This window comes from Mauremys mutica, chromosome 1 (genome assembly GCF_020497125.1).
Source record: "Mauremys mutica isolate MM-2020 ecotype Southern chromosome 1, ASM2049712v1, whole genome shotgun sequence".
Lineage (NCBI taxonomy): Eukaryota > Metazoa > Chordata > Testudines > Geoemydidae > Mauremys > Mauremys mutica.
Window position 1 is genome coordinate 80732397 of NC_059072.1, and position 13345 is coordinate 80745741.

Below are 13345 nucleotides of genomic sequence, written 5' to 3' on the forward strand. Positions count from 1 at the left end.
GAGGATATAATAGGCATAATGAAAGCTTGGTAGAATTAGGATAATCAATGGGACGCCAAACGGCAAAAATTAAGATGTTTGTACACTAATGCGAGGAGCCTAGGTAACAAAATGGAGGAACTAGAGTTACTGGTGCAGGAAGTGAAACCAGATATTATAGGGATAACAGAAACATGGTGGAATAATAGTCATGACTGGAGTACAGGTATTGAAGGGTATGTGCTGTTTAGGAAAGACAGAAATAAAGGCAAAGGTGGTGGAGTAGCATTGTATGTCAATGATCAGTAGACTGTAAAGAAATAAGAAATGATGGAATGGATAAGACAGAGTCTGTCTGGGCAAAAACACATTGGGAAAGAAAGCTACTAGAGCCTCCCCTGAGATAGTGCTTGGGGTGTGCTACAGACCACCGGGATCCGATTTGGATATGGATAGAGACCTCTTCAATATTTTTAATGAAGTAAACACTAATGGGAATTGCGTGATCATGGGAGACTTTAACTTCCCAGATATAGATGGAGGATAAGTGCTAGTAATAATAATAGGGCTCAGATTTTCATGGATGCGATAGCTGATGGATTCCTTCACCAAGTAGTTGTTGAACCAACAAGAGGGGATGCCATTTTAGATTTGGTTTTCGTGAGTAGTGAGGACCTCATAGAAGAAATTGTTGTAGGGGACAACCTTGGTTCGAGTGATCATGAGCTAATTCAGTTCAAATTAGATGGAACGATAAACAAAAATAGATCTGGGGCTAGGGTTTTTGATTTAAAAAGGTCTAACTTTAAAGAATTAAGGAAATTAGTTATGGAAGTGGATTGGACTGAAGAACTCATGGATCTAAAGGCAGAGGAGGCCTGGAATTACTTCAAGTCAAAGTTGCAGAAACTATCAGAAGCCTGCATCCCAAGAAAGGGGAAAAATACATAGACAGGAGTTGTAGACCAAGCTGGATGAGCAAGCATCTCAGAGAGGTGATTAAGAAAAAGCAGAAAGCCTACAAGGAATGGAAGATGGGAGGGATCAGCAAAGAAAGGTACCTTATTGAGGTCAGAACATGTAGGGATAAAGTGAGAAAGGCCAAAAGCCATGTAGAGTTGGACCTTGCAAAGGGAATTAAAACCAATAGTAAAAGGTTCTATAGCCATATAAATAAGAAGAAAACAAAGAAAGAAGTGGAACCGTTAAACACTGAGGATGGAGTGGAGGTTAAGGATAATCTAGGCATGGCCCAATATCTAAACAAATACTTTGCTTCAGTCTTTAATGAGGCTAATGAGGAGCTTAGGGATAATGGTAGGATGACAAATGGGACTGAGGATATGGAGGTAGATGTTACCACATCCGAGGTAGAAGCCAAATTCGAACAGCTTAATGGGACTAAATTGGGGGGCCCAGATAATCTTCATCCAAGAATATTAAAGGAACTGGCACATGAAATTGAAAGTCCATTAGCAAGAATTTTTAATGAATCTGTAAACTCAGCGGTTGTACCGTATGACTGGAGAATTGCTAACATAATTCTTATTTTTAAGAAAGGGGGAAAAAAAGGTAACTATAGGCCTGTTAGTTTGACATCTGTAGGATGCAAAGTCTTGTAAAAAATTTTGAAGGAGAAATTAGTTAAGGACATTGAGGTCAATGGTAATTGGGACAAAATACAACATGGTTTTACAAAAGGTAGATCAGGCCAAACCAACCTGATCTCCTTCTTTGAGAAAGTAACAGATTTTTTAGGCAAAGGAAACGCAGTGCATCTAATTTACCTTGATTTCAATAAGGCATTTGATACGATTCCACATGAGGAATTATTAGCTAAATTGGAAAAGGTGGGGATCGATATGAAAATTGAAAGGTGAATAAGGAACTGGTTAAAAGGGAGACTACAAGGAGTCATACTGAAAGGTGAACTGTCAGGCTGGAAGGAGGTTACTAGTGGAGTTCCTCAGGAATTGGTTTTGGGACCAATCTTGTTTAATCTTTTTATTACTGACCTTGCAACAAAAAGTGGGAATGTGCTAATAAAGTTAGCAGATGACACAAAGCTGGGAGGTATTGCTAATACAGAGAAGGACTGGGATATCATACAGGAAGAACTGGATGACCTTGTAAACTGGAATAATAGTAATAGGATGAAATTTAATAGTGAAAAGCGCAAGGTCATGCATTTAGGGATTAATAACAAGAATTTTGGTTACAAACTGAGGACGCATCACTTGGATGTAACAGAGGAGGAGAAGGACTTTGGAGTATTGGTTGATCACAGGCAGGGGCGGCTCTACCTTTTTGGCCGCCCCAAGCAGTCATGCGCGGGAGGCGCCCCGGAGCCGCGGGAGCAGTGGACCTCCCGCGGGCATGACTGCAGAGGGTCCGCTGGTCGCGCGGCTCGGCTGGACCTCCCGCAGCTGCGGACGGTTCGCAGGTCCGGCAGCTCCGCTTGAGCTGCCGCAGTCATGCCTGCGGGAGGTCCAGCCGAGTCGCGGGACCAGCGAACCGTCCGCAGTCATGCCTGTGGGAGGTCCGGTCGTCCCGGGGCTCCGGTGGACTTCCCGTAGGCATGACTGCGGCAGGTCTGCCGGCCCAGCCTGCCACCCCCCCGGGAAAGGGCCGCCCCACGCGCGTGCTTGCCGCGCTGGGGTCTGGAGCCGGCCCTGATCACAGGATAACTATGAGCCGCCAATGTGATATGGACGTTAAAAAAGCTAATACAGTCTTGGGATGCATCAGGCGAGGTATTTCCAGTAAAGATTAGGAGGTGTTAGTACTGTTATACAAGGCACTGGTGAGACCTCATCTGGAATATTGTGTGCAGTTCTGGTCTCCCATGTTTAAGAAGGATGAATTCAAACTGGAACAGGTATAGACAAAGGCTACTAAGATGATCTGAGGAATGGAAAACCTGTCTTATGAAAGGAGACTCAAAGAGCTTGGCTTGTTTAGCCTAACCAAAAGAAGGCTGAGGGGAGATATGATTGCTCTCTATAAATATATCAGAGGGATAAATACCAGGGAGGGAGATGAATTATTTAAGCTCAGTACCAACGTGGACACAAGAACAAATGGATATACACTGACCATAAGGAAGTTTAGACTTGAAATTAGATGAAGGTTTCTAACCATTAGAGGAGTGAAGTTCTGGAACAGCCTTCCAAGGGGAGTAGTGGGGTCAAAAGACATATCTGGCTTCAAGACTAAGCTTGATAAGTGTATGGAGGGGATGGTATGATGGGATAGCCTAATTTTGGCAATTAATTTATCTTTGATTATTAGCGGTAAATATGCCCAATAGCCTGTGATGGGATGTTAGATGGGGTGGGATCTGAGTTTCTACAGAGAATTCTTTCCTGGGTGCTGGCTGGTGAGTCTTGCCCACATGCTCAGGGTTTAGCTGATCGCCATATTTGGGGTCAGGAAGGAATTTTCCTCCAGGGCAAATTGACAGAGGCCCTGGAGGTTTTTTGCCTTCCTCTGCAGCGTGGGGCACGGGTCACTTGCTGGAGGATTCTCTGTACCTTGAGGTCTTTAAACCATGATCTGAGGACTTCAATAACTCAGACATAGGTTAGGGGTTTGTTACAGGAGTGGGTGGGTGAGATTCTTTGGCCTGCGTTGTGCAGGATGTCAGATTAGATGATCATAATGGTCCCTTCTGACCTTAAGGTCTATGAGACCAAGCAACATAGTCCATGTTGGTGAAGACAGTAGGAGACCTTGTAAGATGTTTCAAGTATCTGAAGAAAGAAACTTAGAAACCTATAAGCACACTTTTGGAAACAAACCAAAGCCCAGTGCAACGTGAATTTACTCTTGCAGATAAAATCTTATGGAATTAAATAGAAAATTATAAACCTACTTTCATTTGTTTCACAGGGTTTTGGGGGGGACACATTGAGGGTATACTCTTACAAGAAAGGGAAAGATGCTTTTCTATATTGGCTTAGTTAATGTGTTCCTCTTTATAAATTGTTTAATGTTACTGATTGATTGAGTGTGATCTGTATGAGCTCTTTTTATAATGCAGGTGTCATGTCATTGTTGTGTTATAATGACAATTGTCAGGCTCCTTAGAGGTTAACATAAAATTTATAGCTAAAGAAATGAATAAAGTATTTTTTTTAAAGAAACGCTCTTTAAAACATGAAAACTATATCTCTGCTGTTGAATCTGTTTTTCAAAAAAAGTTCTAGAAAGCCTCACTCTCTATTATATTCAATAGATTTTTAGATGTGGTGTTGTAGCCATGTTGGCCCCACCTTGTCTCTCTCAAGTTTTTAAGAATAATTTTCATGAAACTAACATTTCTATAGAAACTGGTGTTTGTCTACTATCACCAGATACGTACAGATTCCCTATATCAACCCTGACCTGGACTGGCCACCTTTAGGAGCATGGGGCTATTTTTGTCTCTCTGTCTATTAGACTCCTAACCACAAATTCCAGTCAGGCTGCCAGTAGTACTGCTTATATTTTCAAACATTTTGCAGAATAATTGACAACTCCCCAATTGCTCTGTCAATTGTGGTAGGGATCAAATTGCATGAACACAGCATAAGGATTGAACATACAAATGTGGGGAGGAAAGTAGAGAAGTGAACAGTGGCTGAATTGCCTGGGCCAAGGTCCACCCGGTTGAAAAGAATCTGAGCCCTGTTCAAGCAATGACCCTTCTTTCAGATTTATTTTTAAAAAACAAGATTTTGTTTTGGCACAAAGAACAACAGAGCTTCTGTCCTAGTCTTTGGCCATGCATACTTCATGCCTCTTAAACTCCCCCAAACAAAACCATCTTGTAAACATAAACTAATAAAACAAACAATAGCTTTTTGCTTACTAAGGCTATCACCAAACCTGGCTTCCAACCAGCAAACCTACTGTCTCTTTAGTAGCTACCCAAGCCTCTATTTAAGGTTTTGAGGCTAAGTAGGCTCAGCTGTGCCTAATTACCTCTCATCTGAGAGTGCCTCCATGAGCGGACTCCAAAAACCCTTGTTAGGATTAAATTTAAAAATACTCACACTACTGTTTGCTTGGCAAAGCTTCCCACCAGGGCTCCCACTAAAATGCTACATATCATGGCTGTGGGGTCCTAACCCCTTTCCCATTATTTTAGGCAAAGCTGAGAGCAAGTAAAGGCTGACGACATCAATGATCTAAGGCTACCAGGTTCTGAGGGGTGTTTTTAATGTATAAAAGAGTTTAAATAAATGGTTTATGGGATTTTTTTGGAGGGGGGGGGAGAGAAAGGTACATATTAATCTAGCATCATTCTTCTATTTGTGTAAGAAAATCAAGGCGTCTATGAACTGATTAATTAAAATACTCCTTAATACTAATTTTTTGAGTCAACAATCTGTTTTTTAAATGGCAACTCCCCTCCCCCTCCCCCCGCTGCCCGGAAAGCCTTAAAACTACTTCAGCGGTCTGCAGTCTGAATAATCCTGCTCCTATTTTTAGGGTCTTAAACCCTGGCTTCAGCTGTGCTCTGGCAGTCAGAATAAGAAGATTTTGCAAGTGTGGAGGATTAGCCTGGGAGGCAGTTGTATGACAAAGCACTATACTCAGCACTGATCACACGGAAGGAGGAAGGAATGTATAATTTATTACAGCTTCAGATTTGCCTTTTTTAAACTCAGCAACTGCCAGAGACTATCCAGAATGACTCCTTTTTGGATTAACACCGATCTTGCACCCCCATATCCCTGCAAAATGCAACTGAAAAGCACTGGAATGCCAGCCCTCTCATGGAAATCAGAATGCTAAGCATGTCAATTTGGATTCAGTCTCATCCTCTGGCATGGAGTTAACCTGCTGAGACCTAAAATCTCCTCTCTTCCTGGGTACTGATCTTTACAATCAGGCCAAATGCTGCTAATTGCATACATTGATGATGGGACTTTTGATTATTCGTCTGTTACATGTTTAAACTTGTTTTACCACCACTTCTCCTAAAAATCCCTATCCTGACTGGGCAAGTGAACTAGTGCCCTTACATTTTATTACATCAAAACCTCATTGGGGAAATTGCAACCTGATATATAACACAGTGAGGCCATGGGAGACATCAGTGAAAGTGGAGAAGTAAAAATATAGTCATTAAGGGGGAAAAAAAATCCATTACAGCCGGTTGGATAAAATGGAAAAAAAATTAAAATAAATTTAGAGAAAACACTCAGACATATGTGGCTCAGTCATTACACTGATTCTAGATAAATATCTTCATTCAGTTAGAAAAAACAGTTTTGAGATCACAATACAGACCTGAGAGTATAATGCAAAAAAGTGTCCGTGGATAGTCATTCACATTTCTATGGGGCCCTGCTCACCCCCCACCCCCCTTTTGTGTTCACTTCCAGCAGATGTTTCAGTGATCTAGTTTCACTGGCACACATTTTCACAGGCAGTGAATTTCAATGTCACACATGTAAGTGTTCACAGAAACTGTGGGCCAGTTCTCTGTTTTCCTATCTGATGTTCTATGGTACAAAGAGGCCATCAATAGATGCAAACAGCTCCCAAGGGAATACTCCATTCCCCAGCTATAGTAGAGCTGGGTAATTGGAGCTGCCTCCTGCTTTGTCCTGGTTTTTCTCATCTGGCACAGGCCTTAGGGGGTGATTGCAGTCAGATGGTAAGTTAAAGCAGTCTTAAGGCTGCTCTAAATTATGCTAGCTTTCAGTGGCCCCAATGGGTCAATACAGCAGCCCAAGATTGCTGCAGAAAACATCCCAGACAGGCTCCCTTATCCCAGCTATGCTCTTAAACTAGCCTCAGGGAGCAGTGGGTGGCATAAAAGCCATTTCATTGGTTTTGTGCCACCAGACACTACTCCTACACTGTGGTGATCCTTATGTAGCTTTGCTGGCTTAAGGACTGCATCGTGCCTGCAGCTTGTGCAAAGTGGCCCAAACATGGGAGAACCTGGGTCATTTTGATTGGGGCTCTGTCCACCTTAAGCTTCCTGGATGGGTCCTATGATTAAGAAAGTTTACAAAGATTACAAAGTTTGCCTAGATAGAACTCATGGCCAGATTTACAAAGATATTTAGATGACTGAAGATGTAGATAGGTTCCCAGTAAGATGTATAAAAGCAGGTAAGTAAGTTAGGTGCCTAATTCCCTACTTAGGTGGTTATGAAAATCCCAGTAAGTGTCCATCTGCATCTTTAGGCACCTAGATACCTTTGAAAAGCTGGCCCCAAATGCATATCTCCACTAAGTCATAAATGCACCATTAGAAAAATGTCTCTTACTTCTGTCTTGAGAAACAGTTACCCAGGTACTTTAGTATGAATTTGCCTCTTTCTTAAACACCAAGGGCTTGATTCACTGCTGCATTCCTCCAGTGTTACACCCGTGTCAGGTCCACTCTAATTTCAATCAGTTTAGTTCTTATACCACTAAAATTAAAGAAAACGTTGCATGGAAGAGTCACCTCATTGTCACAGACCCCATGTCTGCTGTAATTCCTTGCCCTCCAGAATATGGAGCAGTTCTTCTATTAACCAAAGCCTAAGCTCATATGCACTAGAAATTGAAAGCAATCTATGTTTGCCACTTAATCTTCTATCTTAGGTTTTTATTCCACAGGATGCTTTAGTTTAATATTTTTCAAGATAATATAATTTATTTCTTGGATTCCATTTTCAATGGAGCAAATGCACATCGTTGATCATTCTGACCTGAGGTCTCTTCATCTGCAAGGTACACATCAGCTGCCCTCAAAAATATATTTATTTTTCTTTTAAATCTGTCGTGAAGTAGCTAATTTTCAGCTTACCCTCCATGTCAACCTATTTAGTTGTCTGTTTAGAGACCCTAAAACCAGTGATCAGCATCTCATTTCTATGACATTTTCATTAGGGAAGGTTTGTTTTATGAACAATAATTTTAATTGGTTTTCAGGAGGGATGAGCAAGCCAGGGTGGATAAATTAAAAACTGCGCTGAATCTTCTTGGATCTAGACTGTTCTCAGTGGTAGCAGATGACAGAACAAGTAGTAATGGTCTCAAGTTGCAATGGGGGAGGTTTAGGTTGAATATTAGGAAAAACTTTTTCACTGGGAGGGTGGTGAAGCACTGGAATGGGTTACCTAGGGAGGTGGTGGAATCTCCTTCTTAGAGGTTTTTAAGGTCAGACTTGACAAAGTCCTGGCTGGCATGATTTAGTTGGGAATCTGTCCTGTTTTGAGCAGAGGATTGGACTAGATGACCTCCTGAGGTCCCTTCCAACCCTGATATTCTATGATTCTATGATTCAGCCCAAGATTGGAACCAAATTGGTTGTCAACATTAAAAAAAAATATTTAAAAAGACAAAAATGTTACACCTCTGCATTGCAGAAATGCTGCAAAAATCTCACCAGGTAACCCCAAGTGGGGGAGTTCCAAAAGCATGTGATATGGTCAGCTGCATTGAGAGTCAAAGCTGGATTCTGTTTGTTAGGTTTTCTTATCATTAGTTATATGGATCCTGGACTTTGAGGTCTTAAAAATAAGAGTTTCTGTTAACTTTGATATGATGTGACTATTTCTTAAATTATTTGTGGAATCTGAGAACTCCCTCCCCCCCCCCCTTATCCTAACTAATATGTGTCAAGTGGAGGCTGCTTTTAGGACAAATTACATGAAAATTATATGCAACCCACATTTCTTAAGTAACTTGCATAAAAGGTGACTGATTCTTCTCCCAGTAAAATCAGTGGGAGCAGGCCTGAAATTAGTTTTTAGTAATGAGGATTGCTTGCTGTACAAGGATACTCTTACCTGGTACAGGTTGTGCTGGGAGTGGGGACAACTGCTAAGTGGGGTCAGGAGCGGCGCCAGAGTTTCTGGCACCCTGGGCAGAATTTGGGGGATGGCATTCTGGAACTGGAAGCTCCCGTGCGCCCTGTGGGGAGCGCACAAAATGCCCCCCGAATCCTGGTGACCGCCTAGGGTCGCCTAATGGAAGCGCTGGCCCTGAGTGGGGTGGAGAAAGACAAAGCCAAAAGTATAATGCTCACAAAGAATGTCAACCCATGAACTCTGAGGTGAGACAATGGCCCTGGGACTCGTCTTACTTACATTGGAGTAAATCAGGAGTAATTCCATAAAAGTCAATAATAGTAGAGCTGATAAAAACATTTCCAACAGAATATTTTTCCATTGGAAAATTCCATTTAGCCTAAACTGAAACTTCCCCTGGGAATGTTTCAATTTTGATGGAAGTTCATTTTTGGGGAAAAACCAACTTAGAACTAAAGTGATTCAATAAGATCAAAACAACATTTTGATTTTTTTGTTTGAAAATGAGTTCAAAATTTCTTTTATACTCTAAGAAAATATGGTGAGAAATGTCAAAATAAAAACATTTTGATCTGATCCAAAATGATTTTTCCCTACTTTTTGATTTGCCAAAAAATTTAAATTTTTGGTCCAACCTAAAATGAATGTTTTGACTTCTCAAAATCGCCAATGAGCCAAAAAATCCTTTACTCACATAGCTCTAGTTAACACCTCTAAATATTGTGAATGATTTAATCAGAGCAGACATTGACTTTCCTGGTACATAAAAGTAAGTTTACATTCATAGAAAGAAACCCATCACCAATGTGTTGAGCACAAATAGGCCTGTTATCAGCATGAAATGTGAACTTACGTATTCCAAACAGTGAGGTCATGTAAAGGGATTCACTCACTTCAGGAGCACCTCCTTGTGGCCAGGTGGGGCATAGCAGCTATCTCCCCGCATGGTCACTCTGTCACTGTGGTAGTCTCTCTTCCCACAACTTGGCCCTCCAGCCAGGTCACACTTTATTCCACCCCTGCCAGGATAACAGAGTCTAACAACGCTATAATCCAGTAACCTTACAGCATGTCTTTTGTCTGTCTCTGGGCACTGTTGTCCTTATACACCTTACCTCAATGGAGTTTCACCCCACCTTCCTTGGTAACTGGTAGTAGAACCCAGGTCCTCTCTCTACTGAGGGTACCAGCCCAGGGACCCTGTAGCTGGCAGCCAAGGTCAGCTCCTTCAAATTCCTTGCTGCCTCCCTGGATCACTTCCTACCTCTTCAGTCTTCCAAAGAGTGACTACAGACAGACTCATATGTCTCCCTCTTTTCAGCTTCTTTCTTCTACAAACTTCCTGGCTTTCTAATCACCACCAACCCCTGTGTAGCTGGGCTTCATGATCAGTGAAGCCTGGCCTTCTCTCTCTGGCAGATGCTGCAAGGTATGTTAATTGGCCTCTCTGGCCCACATCAACCCCTGCAGGCCCTGTGAGTGGGTACACATCCCATCACAGGCTACTTGACCATTTATTTGTGTTTTAATCTGCCTATGGATATCTTGCAGTATTTTATCGTATTAATGGCAGTCCAGGATCATATTCCAGGTTCCCATCTATGTGCTCAGGCCCCAGGAACACACTCCCTCTCACATTTTTAAACACTGCCTAGATACCATGTCTGCATCTGCTTATTCTGAATGCAGATAAAACAGTGTTTAAAAAAGTGGTCTGTACTATGAATATGTCATGACAGCAACAGGACTGGCTGGGGAATAGTTCTGTTAAGAATCAAAATCATCATCCCTCAGGTTCAAGAGGGGGTCGGACACAAACACTGATCTGATCCAGAACACAGCCATCTACTGTCCTGGCTCATCTGTCAGCTAAAATACCACAGTTAGGTTCCTCTCCTCCCCCTGAGTATTTTAAAAAAAATATACTGGGTATAAACTATTCCTGTTACATTTTTAGGGCCACCCACCTACTGGCCGGCATTAAAAAGAAAGAAGAAGATAGGGAGAACTGGTGGGAAAAGAGAGAAAGAGAAAACAAAACAAAACAAAAAAACAGATGCTAAAGAAGGGAAGTAAATGAAATGAACAAAAGGAATGAACTTAAATGGAGAAAAACAGAAACCGAATAAGTAGAGTAGAAAAGTAGAGACACAGGAAAATCAATTAAATGGGGGAAGTTAGAAGAAATAAAAAGCAAAGAAAATGGAAAAGAGGAAAACATGACACAATGTTTACAGAAGAAAACAAAATAAGGTATCTAAAAAGATAAGGAGATAGCCCATGAGGAAAGAAATATGAATAGAAATTGAAAAATGTGAGGGGTCAGGAAAGTCTGCAAGGGAAATGGAAAATAATAATAAAAGATTCAGTTAAGTACAATGAAATAAATAAATAAATAATATAAAAATAATTAAATAAAAAGAGTGGCCAAGATTTTTAAAAGAATTTTGAGTGCCTCCATTTTTGGGTGCCCAAGTCAAGACACTTTAAGGATGACTGAATTTCAGAGGGTGGGTGTTCCTAACTTTCTGAAAATCAAACTGCTTTAAGCTGACTCAGGTTGGGCAACCAATGCCACTAATCACTTTTGCAAGTCTTGACCAGAATTTCTGAGGTAAGGGCCCAGATCTCTGGCCCTTGTTCCATCCCCTTTGTTCTGCTCTTAAGGGCTAAGGGGGTGAGAGAGGTGCCCTAACAGGATGTTTGGGGAATCCCTTTGCATAAGGGGACACCCTGGTGGTGTCTAGCTGGCTCTATGACACCTATTACTGGCCCCACTGGTGCAGGGGCCCCTTGGGGGGCAAGTCAGGGGCAGGATGTGTAAAGATGGAGATTGTTGTGATCCAGCAATGCTGGGCTAACAGAGTTGTAACGAAACCTAACATCTTGAGAGTTGTTTTTTTTAAATTAAGTATCCAACTTTCAACATAAATTTTCACTGAAATTCCAACCAGCTCTAGCTGGCAGAATGACTCCTAGGGGACTATTCTAGCTGGTGCAAGGCAGAGCACCTTGAGGTCATTTTTACACAATTGCTTCCAGGCATATAACCCCTTTCTCCAGAAAAACCTGCAGGGCTGCGCTCAGGGGGAAGAAAACACCTCCCTAATACTCCTCTCCATGGAATCTGTCCTGAAATCCACCTGGAAACCTTGTGGCTTACCTGGTCATGGATGGTCATGGGCCACTCCTCATCTTCCCTTAAAAGAGGATCCCCACCACCAGAGGGAAAGGTAACACAACCTACTGCATGCAGGCAGGGAGACATATGTCCGTCCAGCCTCATGACCAGGCCAGCCACTCTTTCCTCAGTCTATCCACTTATCCTCACAAGGTTGCCCATTTCCTGTCTCCTTCCCCAATACAGACCACTGGCCAGCTGAGTGCATTCTGCAAGGTCCACAGGACAGGGACACTATAGCCGAGCCCCATTTCTGTGGAAAAGGGAGAGGGTCTGCAAACAGAGCTCTCACCCCATGTGGCTCTGAAGCATTGTTTTTCTCAAAGTAAAGCATAACATTTGCAAACTCATGGTTTATTCATAATTATCCCAATATTTTACATTTTTCTAAAGCCCCAGCCTCTGGGATCATGTGATTTATGCAACACTCTCAGCTTTAGCATTTAAAAAATGAAGTTTCTAGCCTTCAGGTTGCAGAGAAAAGCTAGAAAACATGAAACTTACAAGCTTGAAACCCAGAAAGCAAACAAAATGAACCTCAAATTCTATTATTTTTAAAGTGGATTGATTTTAAGTGCACAAATCTCAGGTGTTTCGGGGGACCTCACTCATTAATTTATAATGCTAGCAGTTGGCAAAACAGCCTATGTAAATTTTGTGATATATTGAAATACGAAAATGTATACACGTTTAAAAGGATACCGTTGTTTGCAGCACTTCTAATTAATACTATATATCTGAATAGTTTGTATTTTACTTATTATAACTTAGTACTAAATATATTATTAAAGAATATGCTATTTCTAGGACTGGACAAAGTTTTTGAAAACTTTTTTGGTTGAAGAATTGTCTTTTCCCCCCCTAATTCAGAGATTTCAGGAAATTTTCTGTTTTCATTACAAGATTGGAAGAGGAAATTGTCTTCTTTGACCACATGGTTTTTTGTTTTCAATTTTTTGGTTTATCATTTTTCTGTTCCCTTCCATTTCACTTCTTTTTTTCCTGTTCTTCTACATATTCTATTTCAGTGGCACAATTGGGGAAAATATAGGAGAAAGATTAAAAAAGAAAGGGTTTTGTGGTACATGAAAATTGTTTTTCATTTCCAACCAGTTCTCTGTCTCATTTCCTTGCTCAAAAAGTTACAGGGGAGTTACATGGGTGGAAAAAAACTTGCAGGGAGAATAGGATGGATCGAGGACAAAGGTAGGTGAAGGAATAAAATAATATGTTCTGAATTGAGAAATGGAAAGTTAATCTTTTTACTTTAATTGCATTATAGAGGAAATGGCAGCTCCACTATAGTTAAAGTTCTTCAATGCTTTCCATTCAAAGGATGACTCTTAGTGCTCAAGCACATAATTCCCAGTGGTTATTGCCA